The sequence below is a fragment of the Plectropomus leopardus genome, chromosome 20 (genome assembly GCF_026936395.1).
Source record: "Plectropomus leopardus strain MGB_pleo_1.0 chromosome 20, ASM2693639v1, whole genome shotgun sequence".
NCBI classification, from domain to species: Eukaryota; Metazoa; Chordata; class Actinopteri; order Perciformes; family Serranidae; genus Plectropomus; species Plectropomus leopardus.
In genome coordinates this window covers 10,624,370-10,637,199 of record NC_142195.1, presented here as the reverse complement: position 1 = coordinate 10,637,199, position 12,830 = coordinate 10,624,370, and the positions used below count along the sequence as shown (strand labels likewise).

The following is a 12,830-nucleotide window of genomic DNA, read 5'->3' as shown; positions in this document are numbered from 1 at the left end:
TTTTGCACTTATTTTTTTTTAGGTCTTTTTGCCTTCATTGTCTGTTTTACAACTTTTATTGGAAAAGTAATGGAAAAGTAATCAAATCAAATGAGGTAAATAAGTGTCACATTACAGGATAACCTACATCTCATAAGTAATTTCCCAACCTTGTGTAACCTTCATGAAGTTAAGGATTTATTGCAGGACTGCAGTGATGAAAAGTAAAAGTTCATTTACTCAAGTATTGTTTTTAAGAAGATATGGTACTAAGCTTCTAAATGTGGCTACTGTTGCAGCCAGTTCCAGCATTATATAACATTGTGTATGTTACTGCGTAAATAATTATTTTTTACAAAATCAAATGTGGTAATACACAATAATGTAACAATGGCAAAGCTAATTTGCATAGTGTGTTTTAACCTTTAGTAGATTTTCTTGATAACCGTTGTAAGCTACTTGCACTAAAGAGTGAAAAGGTGTTTTTAAATTGCGGTATTACAGGCGAAAAATCTCGTACTAGCATTACTTATGGCAACTCTTGGACTGCTGTAATACATTTTTAACTAGGTTTAGTATGTATACTAGTATGTATAATGTAATGTATAAACGCGGTGTTGATATTACTCTGTTGACACAGCGTTGCTGTTTTGCTAGCTAACCAGCTAGCTTACTACCTGCTAATGTTAGCTTCTTCTACCTTCGCTGCTTAAATAAACAGCATTTTCGCTATAAAGCTCACCTGTGAACATGCGACTCCAGGCAGAATATCGGTCAATGTGTGCTCCACAGCCGCTCTTCATATCAATTTTTTGGTAACTGTCCTCCCAGCACTTGGCCGTGTTAGCTCCTACCGACCACAAACTTGAAGTTGGGAAAAGTAATCCTGCTGTTGACTTCCGCTTTGACTTCCGGCGTCGTTCCATAAAGTTGTTTTGAGATCACCGCTTCACCAATTTAGGGATTGGACATTATTATTTCACTTGTTGGCTGTGTTCAGTCCAGTTAGTGGATGATTTCATGAGTCTGCAGACCTCCTGGTTTTGGCAGAGTAATTATTGTTTGGTAGTTAACTTTTGCAAAATGATCATATTATGCAGTTGGTTTAGAAAGTGGTGTTAAAATGTGAAAAGTCACACTCTTTTTTTTTCTAGAGATGAGATTGCTCCAAAACATTTTGTGATATCAAAATCTGTAGCTTATACTAATTATCTGTCTCTCTTTAAATAAGTGGCAGATTAATCAGTGATGAAAATAATTATTAGCAGCTCTTTTTTATTCCCAAACATCTAAATTGTGACAACCAAGGAGCAATAAAGACAAACAAACCTGCAATGTATTAGGGGAGAGAAACATTATTATAAAATCCACATCAAGGTTTTACGAGACTGTTGTGCCAGTAAAAGCCCTGGAAACATATTTTCTCACTCAGCTCCTTACTGTAAGTTCAAGAGCTGCAGTTATTCATTATTTTTCTTGTACACTCATGAGTTTGATTATTTTGTCAGTTGATTGATTGCTCTGTAAAACATGAGGAAATTGGCAGACAAGCAAAATCAGCAAATTTTCTTATCTAAGAATTTGGAATTATCCCATTATTTTTAACTCTTTTTTTGACCGAAAATTAACTTAAACAATTAATTTACAAACAAAATAGGTGCATTTTCTATCACCTAAATAAAGCCAGTTTGTTACAGTTTTGCCTATTTCATGTAAGAGATTTCTGTACTTCCTTTTCACTGTCAATCAAGTCTGATCAAATCACATCATCACGGTTTCAGTGAAGCATATTAACTGAGTTTTTGGCTTTCTAAATAAATAATACTTTTTCTATACATTGACTGTTATTAGATCAATCATGAAAATGCAGTGTTGTAGAGCAGTGCCACCACTAGGGGGCAGCCAGGGGATCCATAGCCCCCCCTGGCGAAAATAATTAGAGGCCATTATTAGTCTTTAGGAGGCTGGGAGTTTTTAAGCTACCTTATAAAACTAGACAACTTAAGGCATGCGTTTCTAACAACAATGCCGACACAAGTTGTTGGCGGGGGGGGGGCTAAATAAAGCTCCAAATTTAGGTTAGATTTTGGCAAGGGAACAACTGACATGGCCATTTTCAAAGGGATCCCTTGAACTCTCATCTCAGGATATCTGAATGAAAATGGGTCGAGTATTCATGAGTCTCTGCTAAACTTGAAAGGACTTGTTCTCAGTGAATGTTTTGTTCCTTAGAATCAATGAACTCTTTCAAATTAAAGCTGCATATTTATCTTTTTTTTAAAGTACAACCAGCCTGTTATAAGGAAAAGGTATCACCTAACACATTTATACAGATACATCACTCATTTTAAGACTGTTGTGGAACCCTAAATGTTAACTGTGCTGGTATAAGTCCATACACATCAGACAATCAAAACTGCCTTCTTCAACATGGGAAGAAGGCAATGAGCAACAAAGGAAGAAATAACCCCAAAATAAAGAAATAATTACAAAAGTTCAAGAAATTACCTTAGAATTAGATGAAAGTCTAACCAAAAATTAATCAATAAAATGACCTAGGAAAAAGCACTGAAAAAATATAACAATTCAGTAACATAATTTTAAATATGTAGTATGATCATTATAAATATAGTTTTGAACTAGCATTTTTCTTTTTTCCCTAGACATTTTCCCCTAGCTTTCAAAAAAAGAATTTATGAGCTCAAAACTAGTTTGTTACATCCCCTGTGAACTTGCTGTTGTTTGACATAAAAGCCTGTGGATCAGTTCAGGACTGATTCAGACTTACTGTGTACGAGGTCTTGACCTTCAGAGGATCAGAAGGTGGATGTCAGTTTTCCTTTTGCCCCTACACATTGTAGGCTGGCATTTCTGGGAAAGTATTAATCCTGTCTCATTCAGACAGATTAACGTTAGAGTGGAAGAGTTGGTCTGGTTAAAGGATATTCTATGTCGTCCTTGATGTAGTTATAAGATAATCTGCCGATCGAGACCCCCCTAGAGACCCCCTGCTGCATGTGTGTGGGATCAAAGCCGTGAGTCAGTCAGAGGGAGGGATTCAGATGAGAGGCTAAAGATATGAAGCTTCTCGTGGGGTGGTTTATTCATCCACAGCTAAGCGTGTCATATGTTAGATATCATAGGAAATGTAGCCCAAGACAAGGATGTCTGCATGAAGCGCGTACATTTATAGTGTTTACCCACAGTAACAAATGAATCCTTGTCAAAAACTTGAGAGAAGAAGTCTAAATCACACTTGTGCCTGAAAACGATTATTGGCGAGGCCACAAATTGAACTTTTTATGATAAATTTAATGACATCCCCCACTTACTGTATCTGATCTAATACGCCTCTCCCTGCAGTTAATCAGCAGTTTACGCAGCAATTATCTCTAAGTTGTGAAGTTCAATTGGATTGAGGCAAACCTGTGGTGCTCTGTGCCTTTCTAATCATGTTAGTCCCCTATTGTGTGCGTACTTTACATTGTGCAGATGTTGGGGGAATTTTAATCTTGTTGTTTATTTTGTTGTGTATAGGAACACACAGGAAAAGATCCTACTGATAAATTAATCAGGGCTGTAAAATGTTTGAAAAATCAATTAGCTTCGTTCTACTGCATATTCCCATTGAGATATACATACAGGTTTTGTCTAATTATCAAATAACTCTACGGATCTTCACAATATTATGGTCTCGAAAGGGAGTTAAAGGAATACTTCAACCCCAGATGACCTTTTGTATATCATTTGCTCACTCCTTGTTATGTTCAAATCATGAAGAAAACTTTCTCTCATTACTCCAGTGTGAACAAAGGATGAGCATAGAGAATTATTGTTAAATCAAAGTCATTGGGGTCCACATCAAATAACAGCAAAACTATATCAAAACATCAGTTTGCAAACTCTGAAAACTTGTTCAGTATAATCCAAGAATCATTTATCCAGTCGTATGCTCAGTATTTCCCAAACAGGCAGCTCTATGAAGAAGATGATGAACACCATCTGCTGACAGTTCATCAATAAAAGGGTGTGTGAGTTGTGAAGAGCTGGGAGATGGCAAGGTGGCTAATACACTGATATTCACATTTCATTTTATCTAGTGACACCCTCATGCTGCTCAATTTATCTTTCATTTCTTCGTGTTTGTCCCCCTATTTCTGGGAACGCTCTCGAAATGCTTTTGCTGATAATCAGAATTCAGCTTTTGCTAATACAGGAGATAGAAAGGCTTTTTGCCAAGGGAGAAACAAAATATATATGAGCGTGTGTGTGTGTGTGTGTGTGAGAAAGAAAGAGAGTGCGAGTAACAAGATAACAAGAAGCCTCGAACCTCTACCGCAGGGTCAGCGGAGACGTCCAGCAGTCATATCTGAGGTTAAATGCTATGTGAAGGCAAGGTGCTCGGGAAAGGTTAAAGTGACTCACAGCACATCTGGGTACCACACGCAAGAAACAAGACAGAAAAAGAAAAAAAATATCCAGCTCGGCAGAGGAAATGTCTCTCGTCTTCAGTGTGATCCCTGTGGGAGCAGAGACAAACTGCTGCATGCAGCCTGCACAGAATAACGGTCCACGCGACCCTGCAAGGATCAACTGTCTAATCAACTGAAAGTGAATCGATAACAGGTTTAATAATTACCTAGCACTTGCTGATTACTAGATATTTTCTTGAATGTGAGGAAGATTTGCAGCTTTTACCTGTTTCATATCATCACTGTATGTCAGTTGCATTATTGTGCATATCTATACACGACTGTAATGTGAATATTAGAAATCGGTTCCCTGAGATAAGCAGTGACACTGATTTACCAGTCAGATGAAGATGCACATAATAACAGAGTCAAACCCCAAAGGTGGAGAACAATGTACAAAACATGATGAAGAGTTGGCATTTCTGTTTGTTTCACATATTAAAGGTGCAGATTCTAATCTAATACACTTTATGTCAAATTTCAGCAAAGATCTCCTCATTGTCCACAAGCTGTCAACATGCTAATATAATGAAATATAATAGAACTGTTGATATTACCAGGAGGAATGTATTTGTTTAAGTGTTGAGGTCAAATATCAAAAGTCTTTCCTCAAAATCGCCTTCACTGAAAATTTAAAGGTTTTAATCAGTCCACAAAAATCTAATGTTTTCTTGTCTTTGGTGGGGCAGCACCCATTCCCCAGGATAACTGTTGGCGTTGTGTGTTTCTGTAAACTATAGATACGTTACTTTTGTACATTATTATGCATTGTAGTGGATATATTTATGTTTCTTTATGTTTCAACAATACTGTGGTTAATGTGTGGTTATGTTTAGGCACAAAACCACCTGGTTACAGTTAGGGATAGATGAATTTTTGGCTTAAAATGCCCACAACAAATGCAGTGCAAAAAGCAGCTACAGATCGCTAAAAATAAACCAGTCAGTGATTGGCTACTTTGCAGCTGTCCAGGTGTTTCACCATTCATCATCCCCTTCATCTTCCCATGGTAAAGTCAGCTCATACACATATAATCAGAACTATACCACTTCAGAAACCTTGAACTGTTACATTTGAAACATGCAAAAGTAACGTACCTGTGGTTTGCATTTTCTTCTGGTGACTGAGCTGGGAGCGGAAGCTGCAGTCTGACATTTAAGTAAAACGCTTTTAGTACATCATCGTTTCTTTGGCGAGTATGTTTCCATTGCACGCTGTCACATTCTGCTTTTATCAATACACCAATGTTTCCACATCAGGATTTTGCGATATATTTCATTTTAACAGCTTTCAGCTTCTTTTATATGCAAATCAAAAAATGTGCATAAAACAGGTGGATGAAAAAACACTTACTGAAAAGATCACTTTGGGCTCCAAGATAGAGATAAACACTAACACTGAGTTACCATCCCACACTGAAACTGGCCCCCTGTGAAGCACAGACAGAGACCTCACAGAGCTAATCTCAATCGACTTTTCTGTTGCTGTACAGACTTCAATATTGAGCTCAGCTCATAGAGGCAGCGCTCCTGCTGTGCCCTCTTTGAAGAAGATGGGTAATGAGATGACTCCATTTCCACTGCAATGCATAATAACCTCTGACCTTTTGCTGTCGACTTCAGTGTTTGTAAATAAACAAAGCTTGATCTAAATCAAGTCGAGTATACCTTTACAGAAGACTGTGAAATTCATGTTTAAAAGAAGTATGTAATGAGTACTCTACCTATGGTCTACATCATATCTCAGCATAATATTTATTGATATTACAGTTTGTGGATACAATATCAAAGTGGAATATAATGTGTGTGTGTGTGTGTGTGTGTGTGTGTGTGTGTGTGTGCGCGCAGAGACAAAACCGCAGAGAAAGGCTGGTCTTGCATTCTAATCAGAGTCCACTGTTTTGGCTCCCAGGAAACTCTCGCCCAACAGGCCAGGACATCGTGCATCTCTTGCACAGATGAACAACACAAACACACACTGACCAAGCGAAATGAATCAGACTCAGGACAGTGGGGAGATATCGGATGTGAAAGGCGGAGTGTGACTGTGGGACAAACCAGAAAATAAGGTGACCCCTCTAAATACAGTCCACAATCAATCTGTGGACTGCTGTCGAAATGAAAAGCTGCATAAATATGGAGAATTTCAGAGCAGACCCCGTCAGGTATCACCTTGTGGATTACCACAGTTGTTTCTCTTTGTGGGTGTGACCTTTACGTGGGCATCTGAGGACGGTCGCTCGGTTCTTTAATGTTACAAAATGTCTTGGGGTGATTGCTTGAAATGAAATGCGATGAAGGGAAAGAAGTTAAGCTGACATTGATTTGACTGGCCTGATGAAATTCGATCATGGGGGACAAACAGGACACAAACTGAAGGGGCTGCCTTTTGGTAAACTGACAAGTGTTGCTGTGCATGCAGTGATGCATTGCATGGAAAATGAGAAAAAAGAGGAGCATTTGGGCAGTTTGGGCCTACTTCAACCACAAAATTGTTGTTTGTATATAAATGACTCACTTCATGTTACATCAAATTCATGGAGAAAACTTGTTTTTGTCGCATGTCTCTGGTGAATGAAGAATGCAAAAAAGAGAAAATTCTTGATCAACTCGTGCAGTACAATCCACATCTCATTTATAGTCCAGGCTTACAGTCCAATGCTCAGTACTTTTCAAATGGACAGTACCATATGATGTTTGGTGATTTAAAGGGATAGTTCATATTCACCGAAGTCATACAAAAACACAAAATAACTGATTGAGGCAGTGGTAGACCAGCTCCCACTTTCAGAGACGTAAAATTACTAATAAAAAAAACAAGAACAACCTGCATATGCAGTTTTAGGGTTGCAGTGCTACACAAATTTTTAAATATTATACTTTATTCTTGCAATATGTTTTATTTATTGTGCTCTAAGCCAACATGTAGTTTACATTTTGCAAAATAATAACTGAATATGTGGTAATTTATCTTATGTGTGAACCCTGAACCAATGACCAAAGAGAAATCTGGACACAGTGGCTGGACCAGTTGTCTTAGAGCACGGCACAGAGATGCCACCGAACTCATTAAAGTCCTTGGTGTGGGGTAAGCAGAGTAGCTCATTAAGCCTTTGATAAATGGTAAACTGTTGCCATATAAATCATCAGTTATTTGTTCTACAGATCCATTAGAAACGATGTCCATTATTTCTCAGCAGAACTCCCCACAGTGCATTTTTTATTCCAATGTGACTCTACAGCTCTTCTCTATCATACCGTCCTTGGTATAATTTAACATACATGTTTGTTGACCCCGGTGCTGCAGGTCAAATAAAATGCTTTGATGTGCAATCCTAAATAATTGAATCTGCAGTGTCGGATAACATCATTCTAAAGGACAAGCAAATTTAGTTGTAAGTCATTTTAGTGGTCATACCAAGGTTAAAGCACATGTTCTTTAAACGTGATGGCGAAATTAAAACATCACACAACTGCCACACAAATGTTATCACACAGGGACCTCGAAATGTGTCTGACAGACTATATTTCAGCACAGAAACATGAAACTAACACGCATTATGGCTCCTTCTCTGGTAACGTAAGGGTGGAAATAAAACAGGTCTGGAAACAGTCAAAACGTGATGTCCAAGTAATGGAAGAGTGATTGGGACATGAGGTCTAAAAGGAGAGTATAAGGGGTTATTTTCTCGCCCAATGAGTGAAAAAATAAAATAAAATTCTGAGTCCTAATTTTGAAACAACATATTCCTAAAGCTTACCCTGCAAAGTCTAACCCCCAGAATAGCACCAGGGTTTCAACAAAACTAAAATCTGCAACAAAATCTGTAAAAATGTTAATACATATTTTGAGTTTCTGAATTAGAGAACAATTTTTGTATGCTCTTGGTTTTTCTCAATTGCATCGACACACTTTAATGAATCTGGGTAACATCATCTATGGAGGAAAGAGTTCGAAGCATGCTGGGATATGGCTGCCTTTTGGGCACATATTATATTAATGTATCAGCTAATAGCATGGGCATATAGTACAAATTAAGGTTTAAATTCATACCAATAGCTGGAGATGGGTGGGGGGTTGTATTACTGTTTTCCATTGTGTAACAATTGATTTTTCTTTTAAAATTTAGATACATCTTGGTAATAATTTGTGAATGTTGGCCAGCATTTTTTCAGTTTTGGCCTGATTGTGAACTGTCCTTGTCAAGGAAAAACTGTCATCGTTTTTTATCCTGTTCACGTGTGCGGCCCCTAATCCGCCACAAAATGTTCATAGATGAGTTGCATTTTGCTCGGTGTGTTTTGCTATTTTTGCCATAGCTGCAGTAGCTGGCTTACAAAAATAGCTAAAACCCAAAACTAAGTTTAGAGTTGACCTCTTAACCCGTCCCGTACTAATCCTGATTAATCTACCACTGGATGGAGTGGCTCCAGTGACCCCTCACTAACCCTTAACCCTTGGACTTGAAGTAAGTTAAAACCAATTAAATGTGTTCAATGAAATTTAGGGAGAAAGAATAAAGGCAGGGAGTGTGTTGTTGTGGCAGTGAGTAGAAATGCTTTATACTGTTTAAATTATGGAAAGGTTTTTACTTTTTTCCTTCTTACATGGACAGGTAGCAGCTTCAGGAGCCTATTACAGACATGTCCCATGTGTTGGGTTGTTTCTTTTAATGGTAATTTAAAAACTGGGGATTTTAGAGACTTTACATATTAATGATAATAATATTTTCCACAAATATAATGCCTTCACTCAAGCACATTTGTCAACCTTGAGTTACTGCTGGATCAGTGAGGGTCAAGCTTAAGCCTGTAACCCTATTTTAGTCTTATTTCAAAGGAGATAACCTCGCTAATCCCTACTGTATACGTGGAGGCGTCTATGAGAGGGCAACTAGGCAACAATGTATGACGGGAGTGACAGATGAAGGGATGCTGGGATGAGGGACTTCTTGTTTTAATGATGTTGACAGGTGCACCCTGGGAGTTAAGACCTACTAATGCATTCATAACAACCTGTTTGGAGACCACAGTTCCCTGGAAAGAACCTGAACAGGCCATGGACTGCATGGTGGTGCAAGAAACAAACATGACTGTACTGCAGTTAATGAGTAAAAGTTTTAGTTTCTGTTGAGCGCACAGCTGGCTGCTTTAATTTTCTTGAATAAAATAAATATAAAGGTAGCAAACACATGAAAATGACTGGTGGAAATGATTACAAATTACTTTGACAACTATGTCCTGATTGAAGGTCATGACCTGCAACTAGATATCAGCTTGTTGTGGTTTAAACCAATAAAATAAAGTGAGTTATGGACTTCACTCACCCTGTTCGGCTCTTCTCTCTTCCCCTCGGTTTAACTTGGAAAACTTGTGTTGGTCCTGGATTTTGGTGCCCTGAGCGAGGTATCATTTTAGAGCGCTCTCCCAACCTCGCAACCCCCTCTGTTGCAAAGCAATGCAAGGCAAACTCATTTATATGACATATTTCATACCCACATGCCACCCAAAGTGCTTTACAGGTTAATAAAGTCAAAGCCCAATCACAAAGCATGTCCCAAATGGCTGTGCAAATAGTAATTTCAATTCACTTTCAATCTGATCTACAAAGCCCAATATCACAAATCATAATCAGCCTCAGCCAGCTCACAAATGCCATAAACTGTCGGTACGTCAGCGGTCAAAGACGTACGATTTGTTTCAAAACTGGGAGGAACACATATGCCATTACCTTACACATAATTTCCGGCATTCTGGTGAGATTTTGTGCACCAATTTGTGTTTTTAAATAGTCCTAACAATTTTTGGAAGCTCCAGTTTTTATTGTAGTATTGATTACTAAAGAAAAAGTATTAACATTGGTACATCCTGGTCCAGAGATTAAGGATATGTTTTTTGTCTCCATTAAAAAAAATAAATAAAAAATCCTGTTTTGTTTTGGTACTTACCTTTGTCTCTCATTTCACAATCCTCGTCATTATGCCAGCTCATGCTACTTCACTCCCTGCCCTCTTGATAATGTCCACCTGTCCCTCATTACCTGCCTCCCTTGTCTATTTAGTCTGTGTGATTCCCTTTGTTGGTGCTATTTCAACTTCACTGTTCCTCATCAGCCTTAGGCCGACATTTCAGGGTGGGACACAAGAGGCATGTCTGCCTCAGTGTTTACAACATTTTAGTTTGTCTCCTCCAATAAAACATGAAAGTAGCCAAAAACTTTGTCTTGACAAAACTTTGAGGTAGAAAAGGCACAAACTGGTGCATAAAAATCCATGGCAGAGCACCCCCAGCCATATGTGTGTCCCCTAATGTTAAATTTTTGGGTTGCCTTTGCCTATACTTTTGGACTGATACCTGCAAACTCTACGCACTTAAAGTAAAGACTGTAACTTTAATACCTCGTCTGTAAGCCATGCCTTTGAGTCTAATCTCTGTTGTTTGCCACTGTAAGATAAAAGTAATAGTGGCTATTATATGAAGTTGCAAGGAAGTTTTTCCACAATGGGTGACATTATGGGAGATATAACAAATCTTGATTCTGGCAAAACTGAAAGTGAAGAACAGCATGAACTACTTACTCATGCACACTAAGAGGTCATTCAGCACAGGTAGGGCTGAGCGTTCAGAAAATCACATCAGTTTACTGTAACGCAGCTTTTAAAATCAGGAAAAGACAACACTTTGTCTAATGTCACAGTATCCATATAACGTGGATGTATTGCCCAGCCTTGGGTACAGGGATGAGTACAGTCATATAGTCAAACTGTGTGCACATAAAGTAGGCCTACAGTTTAATTACAGTACCGTCCTCAGTGTTCACAAAAAATGAAGGACAGATGCAGAAATAACAAGAGGGGGGAACTATGAGGAGAATGTTACGTAACAGTAGGTATTTGGTAGACATTAAAAAATCATGTCTCAAAAACAAAAACAGACTCTGGGTCAGGTTGTTATTTTTGTCATAGGGGGTAATAATGTTGGCTGTAGTTCCATTACCAGTGTTTAAGCATGCTAATCAGGCCATTCATTCATCCCATTAAGCCGAGCTATCTCTATAATTAAACACAAGTTGAACAGTTTTACCCGCTGAATGGAAGATGAATGGATGTGCTTTGTTCCTTGTAGAGCCCCATCATTCGCAGAACAGTAACACAGATTTAGAAAGGTCTTTTTTTTCCAGAGCTTTCAATCACATCCCATCAGAGCCATGAGATAATCTTTCAACAGAGAAGCATTCATTAAGAAGTACAAAATGTAAGTTTCATGCTTCAGTCAGTGATGACAAATAAGGAAACTATATTGATGAAGATTATAAAATGATATTGAAAGTTATGTTTGTTTTCTAAGCTAGTAAATTGATTGTTTTTGTCAATGGAGCCTGGCTTTGAAGAGAGCATAGATTGATTTAATAAACTTTACCCATCAGAAAGGATCGGTGTTTGGGAAGTACTGAGTATACGAGTGGATAAATGAGACTTAGGTTATACTGCATGAGCTGTGTGAGAATTTGTAAATGGATGTTTAAATATAGTTTTGCTGTTGTTAAACATGGACCCCTATGACTTCAATCATCAAGAATTCTCCCTGTTTTTGTATTCTTTGCTTGTGTTATCTTGAATTTGAGGAGAAAATGTGAAAAATTCAAGATAACACGAGGTGAGCAACTGATATACAAATGATCATTTGGGTTTGGAGGTCTTCATTTAAGATTATTTGTCAAACCATATGGAATTATTATCAGCTGGGCAAATGAAGCACGTAGACCAAAAAATGCACCAAATAATTGCTTCTTTTCAGCCTAGAAACAGCACATAGAACAATATATGTTTTTATATAAATCATCAGTATCTATTAATGTTACATGACTGTGAATGTGATGGCTCTGGAATCAATACTCCTGTAGCGATGGCTTTGTTAAACAAACTTTGGTTGCATCCTAAGTCATATGAACACATGCTAAAAAATTAATTTCCCTCTGAATACAGTTACTCAGGTTTAATGAAGCATAAATGTCTAATTGAGGGCAGTGTGTCTAATAACGGAGCTGCAGATCAGCTGAAGCGTGTGTCACCCTGCTGTAACCCTCGTGAGCCCGGCTTTCAAAAGGTAACCGCAAACCACCTCTGCAATTTGAGCCGCGCTCAGTTTTAAATTGGGAGGGAAGAGGCGAACAGAACTCAGAGTTCATTTGGAGATTTAATTAACAGTGATAAAATTTGCTGGCAATTATTTGTCAATGTACAGTATTGAACACTGGGGCGCAAGTAATTTTTTTATTTATTTTTTTGCGATTAATTTTAAAATTATTTGGTCAAATGATTAATCAGTCCTTTGAAATGTCAGATGTAGTGAAAAAATGATCATTATATTTTACCAGAGT

General features: G+C 37.9%; 1 protein-coding gene across 3 annotated transcripts in view; it reads right to left on the bottom strand.

Annotated features, from left to right (window-relative positions):
- The window catches only part of ccbe1 (collagen and calcium binding EGF domains 1), a 72,775-nt gene extending 71,901 nt beyond the window's left edge, over positions 1 to 874 (bottom strand). For all 3 annotated transcript variants that reach the window (XM_088070918.1, XM_042509326.2, XM_042509328.2), the window contains exon 1: positions 722 to 874. The gene's annotated coding sequence lies outside the window, so the exon portion shown is untranslated. The remainder of the gene's footprint in view (positions 1 to 721) is intronic.
- Between the last annotated feature and the right edge of the window lie 11,956 nt (positions 875 to 12,830).